A 19,280-nucleotide genomic window follows, 5' to 3' on the forward strand; every position below is an offset into this window, starting at 1 on the left:
ATAAAAGTACTTATTTATTAGATTGGGGAAAGCTAAGAGAATGACACGTGGCATAAAAGTACTTATTTAAGCTCCAATTCATAATTTCTCTACCAAATACCTTATCATTAAGCAAAATTCATAATGTTTATACCAAATATGTCATGACCTAGCAATAATAGTCATTGTTAGTGTATCTCACATTAGTACGATACAATCCTATAAGTGACTATATATGTTAGAGTCCACCTTCTCTCCATAAAGGTTATTTTGAAGAGACAATCTTAGAGTCCAAATATATCTTACATGGTATCAAAGTCAAGGTCTGCACCCCCCCCCCCCCCTCGGTGGCTTGACACATCCCTTGTCTATCCTCATCTGCCATTCGTCGCTAAAGGAGAATGTTATTATATCACATATTGGTGTGACACGATCATATAAATGATTATATATGTTAGAGTCCACTCTCTCTCCATAAAGATTTTGTTGGAGAGACAATATTGGACTCAACATCATTTATCTTACAAAATGTACCATATAGGTTTTATTTTTGGGTAAAGAAAAATCTTCGTAATATCTAAGATGTATAACCTCATATTTCGCGAAGCTTTATGATGTATTATTCAAGGTACCAAAAACAACAAGTATCCTAATGTGATATCGGATTTGTCAATTCAACCATTTTGGAGAAATATTTATGATACTAAATAAAAAAATGGTTAGTATATAATATAATACCCCGTTTACATTTTTGTTTTTATTAAAACAAAACATGACTATGAAATAGTGTAAATTAGACACCATCAATGTCATATTCAATTGACCTTTGTTGTTTCACCATAAAATGACACTCCATGGTCGTATCTTCATGGATAAATGTTTCAAAAAACTAAACAATCATATTTACTATAAAGAAAGTAAAGTATTTAATCAGTAGTTACCAAGTATATATATATATATATATATATATATATATATATATATATATATATATATATATATATATATATATATATATATATATATATATATATATATATATATATATATATATATATATATCCAATTTTGACATTTGCCAGCCATACATTTGGGAACACGTCTATTGCATCTTCCCCACCAATAATTCAATTTCAACACCCACCCCACCTATAAGGACACAACCACAAACACAATAATCTTTTTCTAATGATTTCTGACGTACAACTCTTATTGCATGAAGTATAAGTCGTTATAGGGCACTTGTTTTGTGTTCGGTTGTTCTGATTTGTTTCAAGAGTAAATTAACCGAAACTGAACCTTGATCAAGAAACTCAACTTATGCATCGTCTTTTATTGCATAATATACAAGTTATTATGACAATTTATCCATTCGTTATTATCACTTTACAATTTTTATGATGCAAGGTACAAGTCCAACTGACACGATGCTATTGATTAATAAAAACAAAGAAAAAGACAGCTTAAAATTATTTAATAAAATCAATTATATATCTCAAATCCTGTAATCCTATCATTTCATTGATTTATCTTATAGCAACAAGAAAGAAAAATGGGAGCTCAGTGGTCGAAACAAGTGGAACGCCGGAAATTGATCGCCGACGAGAAGAAAACTTTACAAGATCTCGACGAGAGCTCAGGCTGCGTCTTTCCCGGCTGTGATCACCGCCCAGCCGACCGGAAAAACTGGATTTCCGGCCTCAACCCGGAGAAAGTTCACCTTAACAAGATTGTTTGGCCAGGAACCCATGATTCCGGCACCCATAAGATCGGAATCAAGATGGTTTCTCGACCATTCGCTCAATGTCAATCTTTATCCATTTACCAACAACTCGTACTAGGAACACGTCTTCTCGACATTCGAGTCAACGAGAATCGGAAAGTCTGTCATGGAATCCTCGCAACATACGCTATTGACGTTGTTATCAACGACGTGAAGAAGTTTCTATCAGAAACTGAATCTGAAATCATAATTCTTGAGATCCGAACTGAATTCGGTCATAATGATCCACCGGAATTCGAGAAACACTTGGAGGAGCAACTTGGTGAATATTTAATCCATCAAGATGATCATGTTTTCCAAAAAACAGTGGCGGAGATTCTACCCAAAAGAATTATATGCGTTTGGAAGCCTCAAAAATCTGACCCACCGAAAGCGGGTAGCCCGTTTTGGAGTTCGGGTTATTTGAAAGATAATTGGATCGACACTGATTTACCTGCGACAAAATTCGAGAGTAATCTGAAGTACTTGGGTCAACAACAACCGGTAACTTCCCGGAAATACTTTTACAGGGTGGAGAATACGGTGACACCACAAGCAGATAACCCGGTTTTGTGTGTGAAACCGGTTACGAAACGGATCCATGGGTATGCGAGGTTGTTCATAACACAGTGTTTTTCCAGAAATATAGCGGATAAGTTCAGGTTTTTTCCACAGATTTCATTGATGAGGATTTTGTTGACGCTTGTGTTGGTCTTACTTGGGCGAGGGTCGAAGGGAAGGCTTAAATTAATCTCTTCCAATGGTAAATCAATGTTAATATGTTTGTATTATGCATTAAAAGGTATTGTTTCCTTTTTGTGTTGTAACAACAGTTTGCGTTTCTATATGATGAGTGTTACGTGCAAAAGATTGTTTTAATCCAAGCTATAAAGAAGCTTTTGTTACATATAAGACAACCTAAAAACAAATAATAATAAAGTCTTCAACCTTGGATTAGGTACACTCGCTCCATTTATGCATATACCTTATGTCAAATCCGAAATTTACATCCTTATCTTTTTTTGCTTAAACTAGGTTTAGAAACTGTCGTATATATACTTGCATATTGATTGTATTTGGGTGTTGTGGTAGAAACTTTTTGTTGTTGGACAATCTTTTTCTATTTTGACCATTTGGGACCAAACAAGGCTTTGACCAAATTCGTCCCAACTACCTCCCGAAATCGGCTCCCCACGCATCAAGTTGATCACGGACAAAGTGTATGTCAATCTCTGTGTGTTTGGTCCACTGATGTTGAACCGGATTGGCAGACATTTATACAACACTGATGTTGTCACAATACACGATTCTTGCCTTATCTGTTGGACATCGTAGCTCGCAAAGAAGATTCCGGATCCAACTAGTTTCAAAGATAACATTAGCGACTCATCTGTATTCAGCCTCGATGTTGGATCTGGATACAACTCCCTGACGTTTGGAAGACCATGAGATGAGGTTGTCACACATGAAAATACAGTAGCCTGATGTAGATCTGCGAGAGGTCAAACATTCTCCCCAATCTGCATCAGAATAAGCAACAAGGTCGGCAATAGGTGAAACATGAAGTTGAAGGTCGTGATCTATGGATCCAAATATATAACATAATATACATTTGAGAGCATGATGGTGTTGTTCTCCAGGTTCATGTATATAGAGACATATCTGCTAGACAAAAAAATAAATATTGGGTCTAGTGAATGTCATATACTAAAGTACACCGGATAAACTGCGATATAGTGTGGGATAGGGAACTGGAGGTCCTGGGGAGTCACAATTTGTGAACTGATTCTGCTGGGGTGCGAGATGGATTGCAGTTCAACATGTTGGCACGTGCTAAAATGTCTCTAACATACTTTTGTTGAGATAAGAAAAGACCTGTAACATTCGAGATTATTGGTATGTTCCTTTTTAACCCTTAATGTAAATTTCTCTCATTTTAGTCCCTAGCTCAATATGCGAGGCGTACTCTATGAGTACGCTGAGCGTACTGGCTCGTTGGTTGGATCGCGGATGCACCCACGTACGTTGGGCGTACGCAATGCAGGGGCAAACCCTAATTTTTAGGGTTTGTGCCCTATTTAAACAACTTATAACACCCTTGGACCTCCTTATGAACAACCTCCATCTCTATACCCTAAGATCGTAACCCTAATTGCCATTTGTGACATTTGAGCTTGGAAGTGAGTTTTGGTGCTGCTTTTGGTGAAGTGAAGGAAGAAGAACACTTGGAGGTGGCCTGGGAGTGACTTGAGCTTGTAGATCCAAAGTCATCTTCATCTTTGCAAGGCATTTGAGGTAAAAAGCTCTCAATTTGATGGTTCCTTATGCTAGATCCAACTTAGGGTGTTATTGGTGCATTTTTAGGTCCTTTAAGCCATATTTGAGATTATGGTCTACTCCAGAAGCCATGGATGTTAGATCTTAGCACCTTTGAGGTCCACTGTCCATAAAAAGGCAACCTTTATGAGTTATATGTGTACATGCATGTGTTAGGATCCTTAATATGGTTCATTTTGAGTTTGGGTCCCATTAAGTCATGCATGGGAGTAAAGTTACCAACTTTACGTGTTAAGTCACCACTTAGGATTAGATCTGAGAGTTTGGCTTAATGGCTTATACGATTAAGTGCTTAATGGGTTGGGTTGGTCGTCCGCGGAGTACACGGGACGTACCCAGCTCGTACCCAGCTCTATACCCAACATTTTGACTTTCGGTTGACTTTCATGGGTTTGGGCCATATTTTGGACTTTAAGGGTTTGGGCCTTATTGGGCCATTGGACTTCTGACTTTGGGCCATTTCTATGCTATGAGCCTTCTTGGATTTAGGCCATGATGGGTTTTGGGCCAATTTAGGAAGTTGGGCCATATTGGGCTTTGGGATGCCATTTAGGAATTTGGGCTTTTTGAGCAAATGGGTTGGGCCTTGGTTTTGGGCCAAGTAAGAAAAGGGTAAAATGGTCTTTTACCCTGGATGTTGGAAAAGTAATTTAGATTCTTGAATATGGGTTGAGATCCAATTATTAATTGGATATTATTTGATGGTGTTAGTACGAGGATTTTTCGGATCAGCAGACCGAGAATTTATCTGAGAGATTTAGCAGCTGAGGTGAGTTTCCTCACTGTGTTTGGTAGGTCAAAGGCACCAATGTAGGCCCATAGTTTATTATGATTAAGATGCTAGTTGTCTGCGTGACTCTTGCCTGTATGATATATGATATATATGCCGAGCAGGGCCCGATGTCGGGCGGGGCCTGATGAGTATATTGTATGTTAATTATCTTTGTGATTCTTGTATGTGTTTATGTGTTTGTATGTATACCGGGTGGGGCCCGATGCTAGGCGGGGACTGATGACTGAAAGATCTGTTCTGAGCAGGGCTCGATGTCGAACGGGGCCCATTATATGTTTGATATGTTTGGTATATGGTAATTTGGGGAACTCACTAAGCTTTATGCTTACGCTTTTCAGTTTATGTTTCAGGTACTTTCGGATTCAAGGGGAAGAGCTTGAGGTGATCGCATCGCACACACCATGATTGTTTCGCATTTTACTTTAATCTCATGTATTTGGATGTTTTGATCATACTTGGATTTTTTTATGGTTTATGGATATGTTTTGAAGGATGGTTTTTATTATAATTAAAAATGAAAATTTTTGCCCTAATTTTTGGGACGTTACAAGTTAGTATCAAAGTCGTAGTTTGAGGGATTCGGGCATACTCTCGGGTGTGTTTGAACTCAAACTGAGCGTTTGGTGGTTTTTACAAAAAGAAATGTTTTATAAAAGGGTTTTCTAACAAAAGGAAAGGTGTGTGGTGCATGCAATCGATCGAGCTCAAGTAAGTTTTCCCAAAATACCCATACATGTTTTATGATATGCTTTGATTTGTGAATCTGTTAATCGCATGATAGTTAGGGCTAAGGATCTCCTCAGGATTTGCATGATAGAATGCTAGGAGAGATGCCTTTATATGCCTACTATAAGAGCTTGTAGACTTGGATGCTAGTACTGATCAGCCAGTGATAGGATGGTGTGTTTAGGTAATGCTTGTTCCGATTACTCAATGCTTGAATGCTGCTTGCTTTTTGCTTTTAGGATTTTCCATTAACTTCAGCTAACTAGTAAGAGAATATATTAAGTTACATATTGTTGAGACTAAATAATTTTAGAAGGTTAGATTTTAACTCTATTGCGCAACTCTTGTTTGAGTTCAACTGTTGTAGTGTGAGACCTTTCATTCAAAGAATTATCTGGTGTCAGCAATATATAATTATATCTGTGAGCTTGTTAGAGGATGTTAGGGGGAGTTCCTTCTGCAGCTAATGGAGGGGAGTAGTGTGGTGGTTGCCCTAGGAAAAGATTTAGTGTTGGGAGCCTTGTCTTGTTGAGAATTGTATGCATGGATAAAGACTGACTTGGAGGATTCACAGCGATCCTTGAGGAAAGTACGGATAGATATGGAAGGTGGTATGAGCCTGTACTACTGAAAGCAGAGGATCCGTACTTGAGTCAAGGAGAGCTGCGATGATACCAGGAAGCTTGTAGAGTATAACACTCCTTGATATATATATATATATATATATATATATATATATATATATATATATATACACGTGTTATGATGGTTTGAATGGTCTATTTTCAGTATGGCGACCCTTCGACGAAGATCGGGTAGTAGTTCTGGTGCTGGTGAGGGTTCGGGTTCGGATTCTGGAGCAAGACAGTTGGATGATCAGATGCGGGAGTTCATTTTGTCTGAGATTACCCGCAACATACTCGAGGAGAACCCCGTGATCTTTGGTATGATCAATGAGGGTACCATGGAGGTTTTAGAGGATCGTTTGGGCTCATTTCGTTCTGAGATGGTAGCGATGATGGGAGCTCGCACTTTGACTTTCTGTGAGTTCCGGGCATGTGGAGCCCCAGAGTTTTTCGGGAAGAATGATCCGATCGAGAGCAGATGTTGGTTAGCGGATGTCGCTAATGCCTTCCACACTAGAAGCTGTCCCGATGGGGCAAATGTCAGACTTACTTTCTGTCTTCTGAAAGATAGAGCTCAAGACCCGGTGGGAAGAAGTAGGACATGTCTTGGGAGGCGAGGAGATTGAGTCCATTACTTGGGAGGATTTTTGACGAGATTTCGGGCCGAGCTCGCACCTGTGATTGAGGTCCAGCAGTTGGTGCGAGAGTTTCCGGATCTCCGCCAGACTACTGAGACGATGGCTGAGATGTAACGCCCTATTTTCTGATATGTGGTTTAGTTAAGTAATCTTCATTTCCTAAGAGGTACTCGACGAGTCAGTAGCCCGACTCGTCGAGTAGAGTTGGGAGTTGCACGCGACTTAAGTTGGCGACTCGACGAGTCCATATTCCCGGACTCGGCGAGTCTGCCAGTCTGGATGAAACCCTAATTTCAAGGGTTTGCATCCTATTTAAACACCTTATGTGCCCCAAGACCAGCCTCCCTCACCCACAAAGAGTCCCATACGAAACCCTAGCTGTCCTTAAGCATTTTCTCACTTGTGAAGGTTTTGGTGCATTTTGGAGATTTAGGGGAAGAAGAGAGAAGAGAAGTATTCAAGGGAAGCAAGTAGATCCAGATTTTTGGTTGCATTTCAGTCCTCTTTGAGGTATCAAGCTCGAATCTTTGCTTATTATCAATTAGATCTCTTGAGAAGTTTACTTTTGTGGATTTTGAGCCCTTTCTAGACTTTAAGGTCGAATTAAGTGTTAATATGATGAATGGACTTCAGATCTAAGCTTTCCAGAGCCTCTTAAGCTCAAGGTTGCCACCTTTATTGAGCCAAGTTTCCATTCTAAGCTTAGATCCCTTCCTTTAGCTTGTTTTGAGCTTTTGAGTTTCATATTAGCATGCATGCACGTAAAGTTAGAAACTTTACGTGAAAAACCAGCCCTAGGAGCCCAGATCTATGAATGGAATGCACTGGATTCGAGCAGAATCGACTGTTTAGTAATGACATGCATGGGACTCGGCGAGTTGTTCTTCAGACTCGACGAGTCGAGTCGCGAGTCCCCGATTTTCTCCATTTGAGAGTTTAAGGTGGAAGCAGTGAGTAGGACATAGACTCAGTGAGTTAAGGCTCAGATTTAGTAGTGGAGGAACTCGACGAGTTGTTCTTATAACTCGGCGAGTCAAGGACTGATCGTATTCATAGGATGAAGGAGGACTCGATGAGTTGTTCATACAACTTGGCGAGTCAGATGAAGATGAACTAGATGATAGTATCCAAGAAGAACTCGTCGAGCCTTTGCCAAACTCGACGAGTAGAAGCGGGTAGAAGATTAGAAAGGATGATAGGGACTCGACGAGTTGGCGGCCCAACTCGGCGAGTCCGGTCAACTGGAAGTTGACTTTGACCAGGAAGTTGACTCTGACCAGGGGTAAAATAGTCATTTTACCCTGAGATTAGTTATCAATATCTGATTTAGTGTTTATGGGATTTGTATCCGAGGAGTTTCGGAGCAGCAGTCAGACAGTTTCAGATTTAGCACATCAGCGGCCAGCGTTACGAGGTGAGTTCTCCTTCATTAGGAACGGGTCTACGGCACCAAGGCCGGCCCGTAGTATGTATGATATGAGTAGATTGTGGGCGGGGCCCGTATCCTATCTTAGCAGAGTATGGGCGAGGCCCGTATTTCATAGTAGTGGTTGATTATGATGTATGAACAGTAGATTAACTTTACATGTTGTCTGTGTGATACTTGTATGTTGGGTTTAGTAGTCGAGTGTGGGCGAGGCCCGTATCTCGAAGTAGTTGAGCGTGGGCGAGGCCCGTACCTCAGAGATAGTGGAGTGTGGGCGAGGCCCGTATCTCCTAGATAGTGGAGTGTGGGCGAGGCCCGTATCTCCTAGATAGTGGAGTGTGGGCGAGGCTCGTATCTCCTCGATAGTAGAGTGTGGGCGGGGCCCATATCTCCTAGTTGCGTGTTATGTGTAGATGGTATGTGGTATATTGGGGAGACTCACTAAGCTTGGTGCTTACGGTTTTCAGTTTTGGTTTCAGGTACTTCAGCTAGCAAGGGGAAGGGCTCGGGATGATGGCATGGTACACACCACTGTTTTAGCCTGGGAGATGGACTATGATATTATGATATTATCTTGACAGTAGTTACGAGTTGATAAATTATTATGACATTTCGAGATACATGATTCATGGTTTTATCTATTAATATTTGACATTGTGGTTTAGTAAAGTTTTCAAACGAAATTTTTTTTTTGGGATGTTTCAAGTTGGTATCAGAGCCTTCGTTTGATGGATTCGGGCACACTTTCGGGTGTGTCTGAACTCAAACTAAGGAAGTGGTATAAAGTTTTCAAGAGAAAAACCATGTTTACATAAGAATTTTGAGAAAAGAAAAACAATTTTAGAAAAAGTATAAAGAAAAGAGTTTTAGAAAAAGCAAAAATAATTTTGAAAAGAGAAAAGGGTGTGGTGCATGCAATCAGCCGAGCTCAAGTAAGTACTCCCAAATTTATGTTATGATTATCAGTTTCAGTTTTAGTAGAACAGCATGCTAGAATAGGACTAAGGATCTAGGAGGATGCCTTATGTGCCTGCTTTATGTGTTCCAGCTGTATGAGTGTTGCATGCCAGTATTGAGTAGACAGTAGTAGGATGGCCTGTTTAGGTTATGCCTGATAGTATGAGCTTAGCGTTGTATGCTAGTACAGCTTCTCGTTATGAGAATAGATTTTCTTGAGTAGTTTCCTGTGTCCAAATGCTGTTTGCTTTGTGCTTTGTAGGACTCTGAGTGATGGGAGTTAGCCGTTAGGTGAATACATCACGTCACATGTGATCCGGGTTGAATAACCTCAGAGTGCTGGATTTGGCCCTATTGTGCAGCTCTTGTTTGAGTCTAACCGTTGTAGGGACGAGTCTTTTACTCGAAGGATTATCTGAGCCTCGTCACATGTGATGGTATTCAGGTGATGGCTAATTGGCATTACAAGGAGGTCTTCAGCAGCTGAGGACTGGATTGGGTGGAGTTAGAGATTTCCCTAGGGCAAGCCTAGGATGAGAGTAGCAGAGATCAGTAGTAGTAGAAGTGACTTGATGGAGTCGAGGCAGTACTTGAGGAAAGTACAGATAGATGTGGAAGGTAGTATGGGCCCGTACTACTGAAAGCAGAGGATCCGTACTTGAATCGAGTAAGGCTGAGATGAGACCAGGAAACTTGTAGTAGTAACGATCCCTCGAGATATATCAGTGTTTCTGACGTTTGTTATGACGTGGTTTCAGAATGGTGGTTTTACGCCCGAGGCCAGCAGTCGGCAGTTCAGGAGTCGGCGAGGGATCAGGATCAGGCTCGGGGGTCAATCATCTAGATGAGCAGACCAGGGAGTTCCTCTCTTCAGAGGTTACTCGCACCATACTTGAGAAGACTCCTGTGATCTTCGGTTCGGTGAAGGAGGGTATCCTAGAGCTTCTAGATGAGAAGCTAAGCGCGTTCCGTACAGAGGTAGCGGCCATGATGGGATCGCGCACATTGACGTTCAGGGAGTTCAGAGCTTGTGGAGCTCCAGACTACCATGAGGCGTGGGACCCCATAGCGAGTACTAGGTGGTTGGCAGATGTCGCCAACGCATTCCGCACCAGCAGATGTCCCGAGGGGGACAAGGTCAGACTAGCATCCTGTCTCCTGAAGGACAGGGCACGAGATTGGTGGGAGGAGATCGGGCATGTTATCGGGGATGACGCAGCGCTTGATGCGATGACTTGGGTTGATTTTACTACCAAGTTCAGAGCCGAGTTTGCACCGGTTATTGAGGTGCAGTAGTTAGCCAGGGAGTTTCAGGATCTCACCCAGACTACCGAGACAGTGGCAGAGATTACCGCCAAGTTCAGGGAGAGGGCTCTTCTCGTTCCTCAGTATACGGCAGACGAGGAGATGAAGAAGGCCCAATACCATGAGATGTTGAGGAGTGATATCAGACAGTTTGTCAGTCGGTCCAGCTGTAAAATGCTGGATGACATGATTGCGAGGGCTCGTGAGAGGGAGATCGATCTTGAGATGGAGAGAAAGAGGAAACCAGAGGTAATGTCTGGTTCAGATGGTTCGGGCAAAAGGCCCAAGACAGATTCCCGAGGGAAGGGCCAGCAGGGCCGAGGCCGCTGCGGCAAGTGTGGTAGGTCACACGAAGGAGTGTGCAGGGCAGGGAGTTCCGGCTGCTTCAAATGCGGCCGAACAGGTCATATGAGCAGGGATTGTACTGCTACTTCTACCGTTACTACCACCACAACAGCTGATCTGATTTGCTTCCATTGCAATCAGAGGGGACATAAAAAGTCCCAGTGCCCGAGTTTAGCAGCAGCAGGGAAGGTGGCAGCACCTGCCCCTGCTACTTTGAGGATTACAGACGACCGTCAGGCCGGGGTGAGACGCCAGTGGCGAAGAGTAGAGCTTTTCAGATGACAGCAAAGGAGGCGCGAGCGACTCCTGATGTGGTGACGGGTATGTATTTTTCTCTTATCTCCTTATTGATATTGATTGTTTCTCATGGTTATATGTTTTCGTATAGGGTCGTTCTCAGTGAACGACATTTCAGCTACAGTATTGTTTGACTCGGGGGCTACCCGATCATTTGTTTTACTTGCACTTAGCAAGAGATTTAGCAGAGCTCCAGGGGAGCTGGATTGCCCACTTGAGGTTGAGATAGCTGATGACAGGACCGTCAGGGTCGCGAGGGTACATAGGGCGTGTTCGCTGCAGTTATTTGATGAGCAGTTTTCAGTGGACTTGGTTCCCATTCCCCTGCGAGGGAATAAGGTTATAGTGGGTATGGATTGGTTGAGCCCAAATGGGGCAGTGATTGATTGTGAGTTACACTTAGTGAGGGTTCGCACTCCTAGTGGGGGAGAGTTAGTGATTCAGGGCGAGAGGCCACAGCGCGGACCGATTCTTTGTTCAGCAGCGAGAGTGAGACGCTACTTTCAGCAGGGTTGTGCAGGGTACATCGCCTATGCTATAGATGCCCGGGAGAAGGGTAAGGCGACAGTGGACGATGTACCAGTAGTGCGAGAGTATCCGGACGTATTGTCGGAGGACTTGCCGGGGATACCTCCGGAGAGACAGGTTGAGTTTCGGATTGACCTGGTTCCGGGTGCGGCTCCGATAGCCAAGGCACCATATCGGCTGGCTCCTCCAGAGATGCAGGAGTTGTCTACACAGCTGCAGGAGCTTCTAGACAAGGGTTTCATCAGGCCGAGTAGTTCACCATGGGGAGCCCCGATCCTGTTCGTGAGGAAGAAGGACGGGTCGCACCGTATGTGCATAGATTATCGGGAGCTGAACAAGGTGACGGTGAAGAACCGTTACCCGCTCCCGAGGATAGATGACTTGTTTGACCAGCTTCAGGGAGCATCTTGGTTCTCCAAGATTGATCTACGGTCAGGATATCACCAGATGCGGGTCAGGGATGAGGATGTGCAGAATACCGCTTTTAGGACCCGCTATGGTCATTATGAGTTCGTGGTGATGCCGTTCGGGTTCACCAACTCTCCAGCCGCGTTCATGGATCTCATGAATCGCGTATGCAGACCGATGCTGGATCGGTCAGTGATAGTGTTCATTGATGACATCTTGGTTTATTCCAAGACTCAGGAGCAGCATGAGGAGCACTTGAGAGAGGTGCTAGAGACGCTGAGGAGGGAGAGACTTTACGCGAAGTTCTCCAAGTGCAAGTTCTGGTTGCGCGAGGTACAGTTCCTTGGTCACCTCTTCAACCAGAAGGGTACACTAGTAGATCCGGCCAAGATAGAGGCTGTGATGCAGTGGGAGGTCCCGAGGTCTCCAACTGAGATTCAGAGCTTCCTAGGACTGGCAGGGTACTACAGGAGATTCATCCAGGATTTCTCCAAGATAGCAGTTCCGCTCACCCGACTGACCAAGAAGTAGGTGGTGTTTCGCTAGGGACCTGAGCAGCAGGCAGCATTTGAGACCCTCAGACAGAGATTGTGTGAGGCGCCGATTCTCACCCTGCCAGAGGGAGTAGAGGATTTTGTAGTCTTCTGTGACACTTCGATCACAGGTTTGGGAGCGGTTTTGATGCAGCGACGCCATGTGATAGCTTACGCCTCTAGACAGTTGAAGCCTCACGAGGCTAACTATCCGACACATGATTTAGAGCTGGGGGCGGTGGTGTTCGCCCTCAAGATTTGGAGACATTACCTCTATGGGGTCCGGTGTATCATTTACACGGATCACAAGAGTTTGAAGTACCTCATGGATCAGCCGAATCTGAACATGAGGCAGCGCCGATGGTTGGACGTGGTAAAGGATTATGACTGTGAGATCCTTTATCATCCGGGCAAGGCCAACGTAGTAGCTGACGCCTTGAGCCGCAAGGCGGTAGCATCCCCGATCAGGGATGTATGTCTGAGGATGACAATGATTACTCCGTTGTTGGAGCAGATCAGAGAGGCTCAGGTTGAGGGCCTGAAGGAGGAGAGGCAGAAGTGTGAGAGGATTGTGGGCCGAGTAGCTTCCTTTGACTATGACAGTCGAGGATTGTTGACCCTTCATGGGAGAGTTTGGGTACCATACTGGGGAGGAGTACGGCAGGTACTGATGGATGAGGCCCACAAGTCTCGGTTCTCCATTCACCCAGGGGCGACGAAGATGTACAGAGATCTTCGACCCGATTATTGGTGGCCCTGCATGAAGCGGTACGTAGCTTGGTATGTGGAGAGATGCCTGACCTGCAGGAAGGTCAAGGCGGAGCATCAGAAACCCCACGGCAAGATGCAGCCGTTAGACACTCCCGTGTGGAAATGGGAGGATATCACCATGGATTTCATCACTAAGCTTCCCAGGACCGCACGTGGAGTCGATTCGATTTGGGTCATAGTGGATCGGCTGACCAAGAGCGCGCATTTCATACCGATTCAGGAGAGCATATCGGCCGAGAACCTAGCCGATATCTATGTGTGCGAGGTAGTGGCACGGCATGGGGTGCCTGTATCAGTAGTATCGGACCGGGATGTTCGGTTTACTTCCAGATTTTGGAAGCGGTTCCATGACGAGATGGGTACTCGTCTCCATTTCAGCACCGTTTTCCACCCTCAGACGGATGGACAGAGCGAGAGGACGATTCAGACTCTCGAGGACATGCTTTGGGCATGTGTATTAGATTTTGGTGGCAGTCGGGATACGTATCTTCCGTTGGCGGAATTTTCGTATAACAACAGCTATCACTCCAGTATAGACCGACCTCCCTTAGAGATACTCTACGGGAGGAAGTGCAGGACCCCAATCTGTTGGGGTGAGGTCGGTCAGCGAGTCATGGGGAGTACAGAGGTGGTACTGAAGACCACAGAGTTGATCCAGCAGGTCCGTAGCAGACTGCAGACTGCGCAGAGTCGGCAGAAGAGTTACGCCGACAGGAGGCGTTCGGATTTGGAGTTTCAGGTGGGCGATATGGTCCTCCTGAAGGTATCACCCTGGAAGGGTGTTATCAGGTTCCGGAAGAGGGGCAAGCTGGGCCCCAGGTTCATTGGTCCTTTTAGGGTTTTGGCCCGGGTGGGTCGGGTTGCTTATCGGTTGGATCTTCCAGCAGAGCTTAGCCAGATCCACAACACTTTCCATGTTTCTCAGTTGAGGAAGTGTTTGGTGGACGAGTCAGCAGTAGTCCCCTTGGAGGATATTCAGGTTGATAGTAGCTTGAATTATATTGAGAGGCCAGTTGCTATCTTGGATCGAAAAACGAAGACCTTGAGGAACAAGGTAGTCCAGCTAGTGAAGGTGCAGTGGCAGCACCGGAAGGGTTCGGAATGGACATGGGAGGCCGAGGAGGAAATGAGGGAGCATTACCCAGAGATATTTATAGATTCAGGAGCATCAGACTTCGAGGACGAAGTCTAAGATAAGTGGGGGAGAATTGTAACGCCCCATTTTCTGGTATGTGATTTAGTTAAGTAATCTTCATTTCCTAAGAGGTACTCGACGAGTCAGTAGCCCGACTCGTCGAGTAGAGTCGGGAGTTGCACGCGACTTAAGTTGGCGACTCGACGAGTCCATATTCCCGGACTCGGCGAGTCTGCCAGTCTGGATGAAACCCTAATTTCAAGGGTTTGCACCCTATTTAAACACCTTATGCGCCCCAAGACCAGCCTCCCTCACCCACAAAGAGTCCCATACGAAACCCTAGCCGTCCTTAAGCATTTTTGGAGCATTTTCTCACTTGTGAAGGTTTTGGTGCATTTTGGAGATTTAGGGGAAGAAGAGAGAAGAGAAGTATTCAAGGGAAGCAAGTAGATCCGGATTTCTGGTTGCATTTCAGTCCTCTTTGAGGTATCAAGCTCGAATCTTTGCTTATTATCAATTAGATCTCTTGAGAAGTTTACTTTTGTGGATTTTGAGCCCTTTCTAGACTTTAAGGTCGAATTAAGTGTTAATATGATGAATGGACTTCAGATCTAAGCTTTCCAGAGCCTCTTAAGCTCAAGGTTGCCACCTTTATTGAGCCAAGTTTCCATTCTAAGCTTAGATCCCTTCCTTTAGCTTGTTTTGAGCTTTTGAGTTTCATATTAGCATGCATGCACGTAAAGTTAGAAACTTTACGTGAAAAACCAACCCTAGGAGCCCAGATCTATGAATGGAATGCACTGGATTCGAGCAGAATCGACTGTTTAGTAATGACATGCATGGGACTCGGCGAGTCGTTCTTCAGACTTGACGAGTCGAGTCGCGAGTCCCCGATTTTCTCCATTTGAGAGTTTAAGGTGGAAGCAGTGAGTAGGACATAGACTGAGTGAGTTAAGGCTCAGATTTAGTAGTGGAGGAACTCGACGAGTTGTTCTTATAACTCGGCGAGTCAAGGACTGATCGTATTCATAGGATGAAGGAGGACTCGACGAGTTGTTCATACAACTCGGCGACTCAGATGAAGATGAACTAGATGATAGTATCCAAGAAGAACTCGTCGAGCCTTTGCCAAACTCGACGAGTAGAAGCGGGTAGAAGATTAGAAAGGATGATAGGGACTCGACGAGTTGGCGGCCCAACTCGGCGAGTCCGGTCAACTGGAAGTTGACTTTGACCAGGAAGTTGACTCTGACCAGGGGTAAAATAGTCATTTTACCCTGAGATTAGTTATCAGTATCTGATTTAGTGTTTATGGGATTTGTAGCCGGGGAGTTTCGGAGCAGCAGTCAGACAGTTTCAGATTTAGCACCTCAGCGGCCAGCGTTACGAGGTGAGTTCTCCTTCAGTAGGAACGGGTCTACGGCACCAAGGCCGGCCCGTAGTATGATATGATATGAGTAGATTGTGGGCGGGCCCGTATCCTATCTTAGCAGAGTATGGGCGAGGCCCGTATTTCATAGTAGTAGTTGATTATGATGTATGAACAGTAGATTAACTTTACATGTTGTCTGTGTGATACTTCTTTGTTGGGTTTAGTAGTCGAGTGTGGGAGAGGCCTGTATCTCGAAGTAGTCGAGTGTGGGCGAGGCCCGTACCTCAGATATAGTGGAGATATAACCAAGATAACACTGAACACTCTAAACCCGCTATAATAGATTCATTAACCACTAATAATTCATGGAATGCAAATGGCATATAACATTTCTTGAAGATATAACCCAAACATAAGTAGAGAAATAAACCAAAGATACGCTTACACAAACCGATGCAAGATTCTATCAACATAAATACTAATAAAACTGAAAAGAAAGCAATAGATACATACCCGCAATATCGTCTGTTGGAGTCCTGACATCCCCTGACTGACACTGCAAAGCCCGACCCCTCTCTGCTAGGGCTCCTGCCCTACCCTCTCATCCATCGGTGATCTTCAAAGTAGTCGGAGCAGGCGCACTCACTGATCCTCCCCTCAACATCGGATAGTCGACCTTCTTGTGGCTCACCTGATCGCAGTGAAAACATAACGGGCTTGCCCCCTGACGACAATCCCTGCTGACGTGACCAATCCGGCTACACTTGTAGTAGCCCAAACCCCTCGAACGACAAACCCCATCGTGCAGCTTCCCGCACGTGTTGCACTGACCCCGACCCTGTTGGCAATTCAAACGTTGATCAGAAGTCTTGGGTCTTTTCTCGGGACCCTCCACTACATGCACCTGATCTGATCACCTCTTCCCGAGGTGCTCCAAATCGATCTCCCACTCTCGGACTCTAGAAACCATATGATTCAGGGTCTCGCACCTTGAAATACTCAAAAACTCCCTGATGTCATCCCACAACATATCATGATACCTCACCTTTTTCATTTCCTCATCTGCTGCATACTGCGGTACCAATAAGGCCCTCTCCCGGAACTTGGCAGTGATCTCTCGCGCCAACTGCTGCACCTCAATCGCAGGGGAAACTCAATTCTAAACCTGGTCGAGAAGTCATCCCATGACATAGCATCAACAACATCATCACCCAATTCACTACCAACCTCTTCCCACCAATCTCGCACCCTGTCCTTCAATAGGTAGGAAGCATATCTGACCTTCGCCTCCTCGGGGCAGAAACTCGTCCTGAACGCATTAGCCATATCCGCTAACCATCTTCTACTGACAATGGGGTCCCTCTACCCATGGAACGCAGGAGCTCTACAAGCTCGAAACTCCCGGAAAGAAAGAATGCGAGCTCCAACAATGGGCATAATCTCAACACGGAACGCGCCCAAGTGCTTATCTAAGATCTCTGAAATACCGCGAGAAATCTCCGATGAGATAAACTCCCGCAACTGCTTGCTAATCAGCTCAGTACCTGCACCTGAGCCGGAATCTGAACCAGAACCAGAACCACCTCTCCGAGTGCTCATCTCCAAACTGAAATACATCAAGCCAACGGTCAAAACATGCCCAAGAATCCTCTTACCAAGCTTCTTAGATTCTCCGAGACTCTCACCAATTCGAGTATGGATCCTGTTCTTTCAATAGTACAGGCCAAGTACTAACTTCCACAACTATCCATACTTTCCTCATCAATCATCCCGAATCCTCTAAGTCACTTCCTCAAACCAATGCATCAAAACTCACTAAAACGCTCCACTAAACTCATTGAAGCATACCCTAGGCTCTCCTAGGTTCCCGACCTCACCCAATCCTCAGCTGCTGAAGGACTCCCACAAATGTCAACTAGCTTCCTCATGAATACAATCACATGTAACAGAGATCGGATAATCCTTCGAGTAAAAAACTCAACCGTAGAACGGTTGGACTCAAACAATAGCTACGCAATAGGATCAATTCCATCCCTCTAAGATTATTTAACTTGTGTCAGATGTGACTTTGCATATTCACTTAGCAGTCAATTCACATCACTAAGAGTCCCACAAAGCACTAAGCAAGTAGCATTCAGATAACAGAAAATCTAACCAGCATACACTAACCATGCCATTCCATTCATTCATCTGGAATCCATACTAGCATGCAATTCTAAAGCTCATACAATCAGTCATAAAAAGTAGGGATAAGAGTGGGTCCAAACCGGGACCGGTAGACCCGGACCCGGAAAACCCGGGAACCGGTTAACGAGTTTTTTTTGGACCGGAAACCGGACCGGTATATAGGAACCGGTTCCGGTTCGGTTCCGGGTAAAGTGGGTCTAGAACCGGAAAACCTAGAAATATCAAAGTGGGTCGAATGGAACCGGGTAAAGTGGGTCTAAAATCGAAAAACCCGGGGAACCGGGTAAAGTGGGTCGAATGCATGTTTTAAAATTTCACAAAATACAAAAATAAAGCTGAGAAAAAAAAATTGCAGCTTTGATATCCCAACTTTGGGAGACTATAAATCAATGAATATGAAACCAAAAATGACAAAATTATAGTCTAAAATCATGTACAGACTCTATACTACACTTTGGAAAAAACTGCATGCTATTCCGACTTCATACGAATTAAATATGCATGTTTTAAATCTATCACGAAATACAAAGAAAGCTGAAAACATAAAATTTTCAGCTTTGATATCCCGACTTTGAGAGACTATAAGTCAATGAATAAGCACCCAAAAATAACAAAATTATAGTCTAAAATCATGTACAAACTATAAACTACACTCTGGAAAAAACCTCATGTCAATCCGACTTAAAACGAATGAGATATGCATGTTTTAAAACTATCACAAAATATAAAAAAAGCTGAAAAACATAAAATTTCCAGCTTTGATATCCCAACTTTGAGAGACTATAAGTCAATGAATATAAACCCAAAAATGACAAAAATTATAGTATAAAATCATGTAAAACTATAAACTATACTATGGAAAAAACCTCATTCCAATCCGACTTTAACAAATGAGATATGCATGTTTTAAAACTATCACGGAATACAAAAAAAGCTGAAAAACATAAAATTTCCAGCTTTGATATCCCGACTTTGAGAGACTATAAGTCAATGAATATACACCCAAAAATGACAAAGATAAAGTCTAAAATCATGTAAAAACTATAAACTATACTATGGAAAAAACCTCATGCCAATCCGACTTCAAACGAATGAGATATGCATGTTTTAAACTTTCCATAGAAACCGGTTCCGGCCCCTAAAACCGGTTCCGGT

At 44.0% G+C, this 19,280-nt stretch overlaps 1 pseudogene across 1 annotated transcript; it reads left to right on the top strand.

Annotated features, from left to right (window-relative positions):
* The first annotated feature begins 1,482 nt into the window (after positions 1–1,482).
* LOC145166238 (uncharacterized) lies at positions 1,483–5,348 on the top strand (annotated as a pseudogene). Its single transcript, XR_013740463.1, has 2 exons — positions 1,483–2,504; positions 5,222–5,348. The product of XR_013740463.1 is annotated as an uncharacterized LOC145166238 (transcript).
* Positions 5,349–19,280: the final 13,932 nt, after the last annotated feature.

This window comes from Lactuca virosa, chromosome 3, assembly GCF_052849685.1.
Source record: "Lactuca virosa cultivar CGN04683 chromosome 3, Lactuca_virosa_CGN04683_v6, whole genome shotgun sequence".
Taxonomy (NCBI): Eukaryota; Viridiplantae; Streptophyta; class Magnoliopsida; order Asterales; family Asteraceae; genus Lactuca; species Lactuca virosa.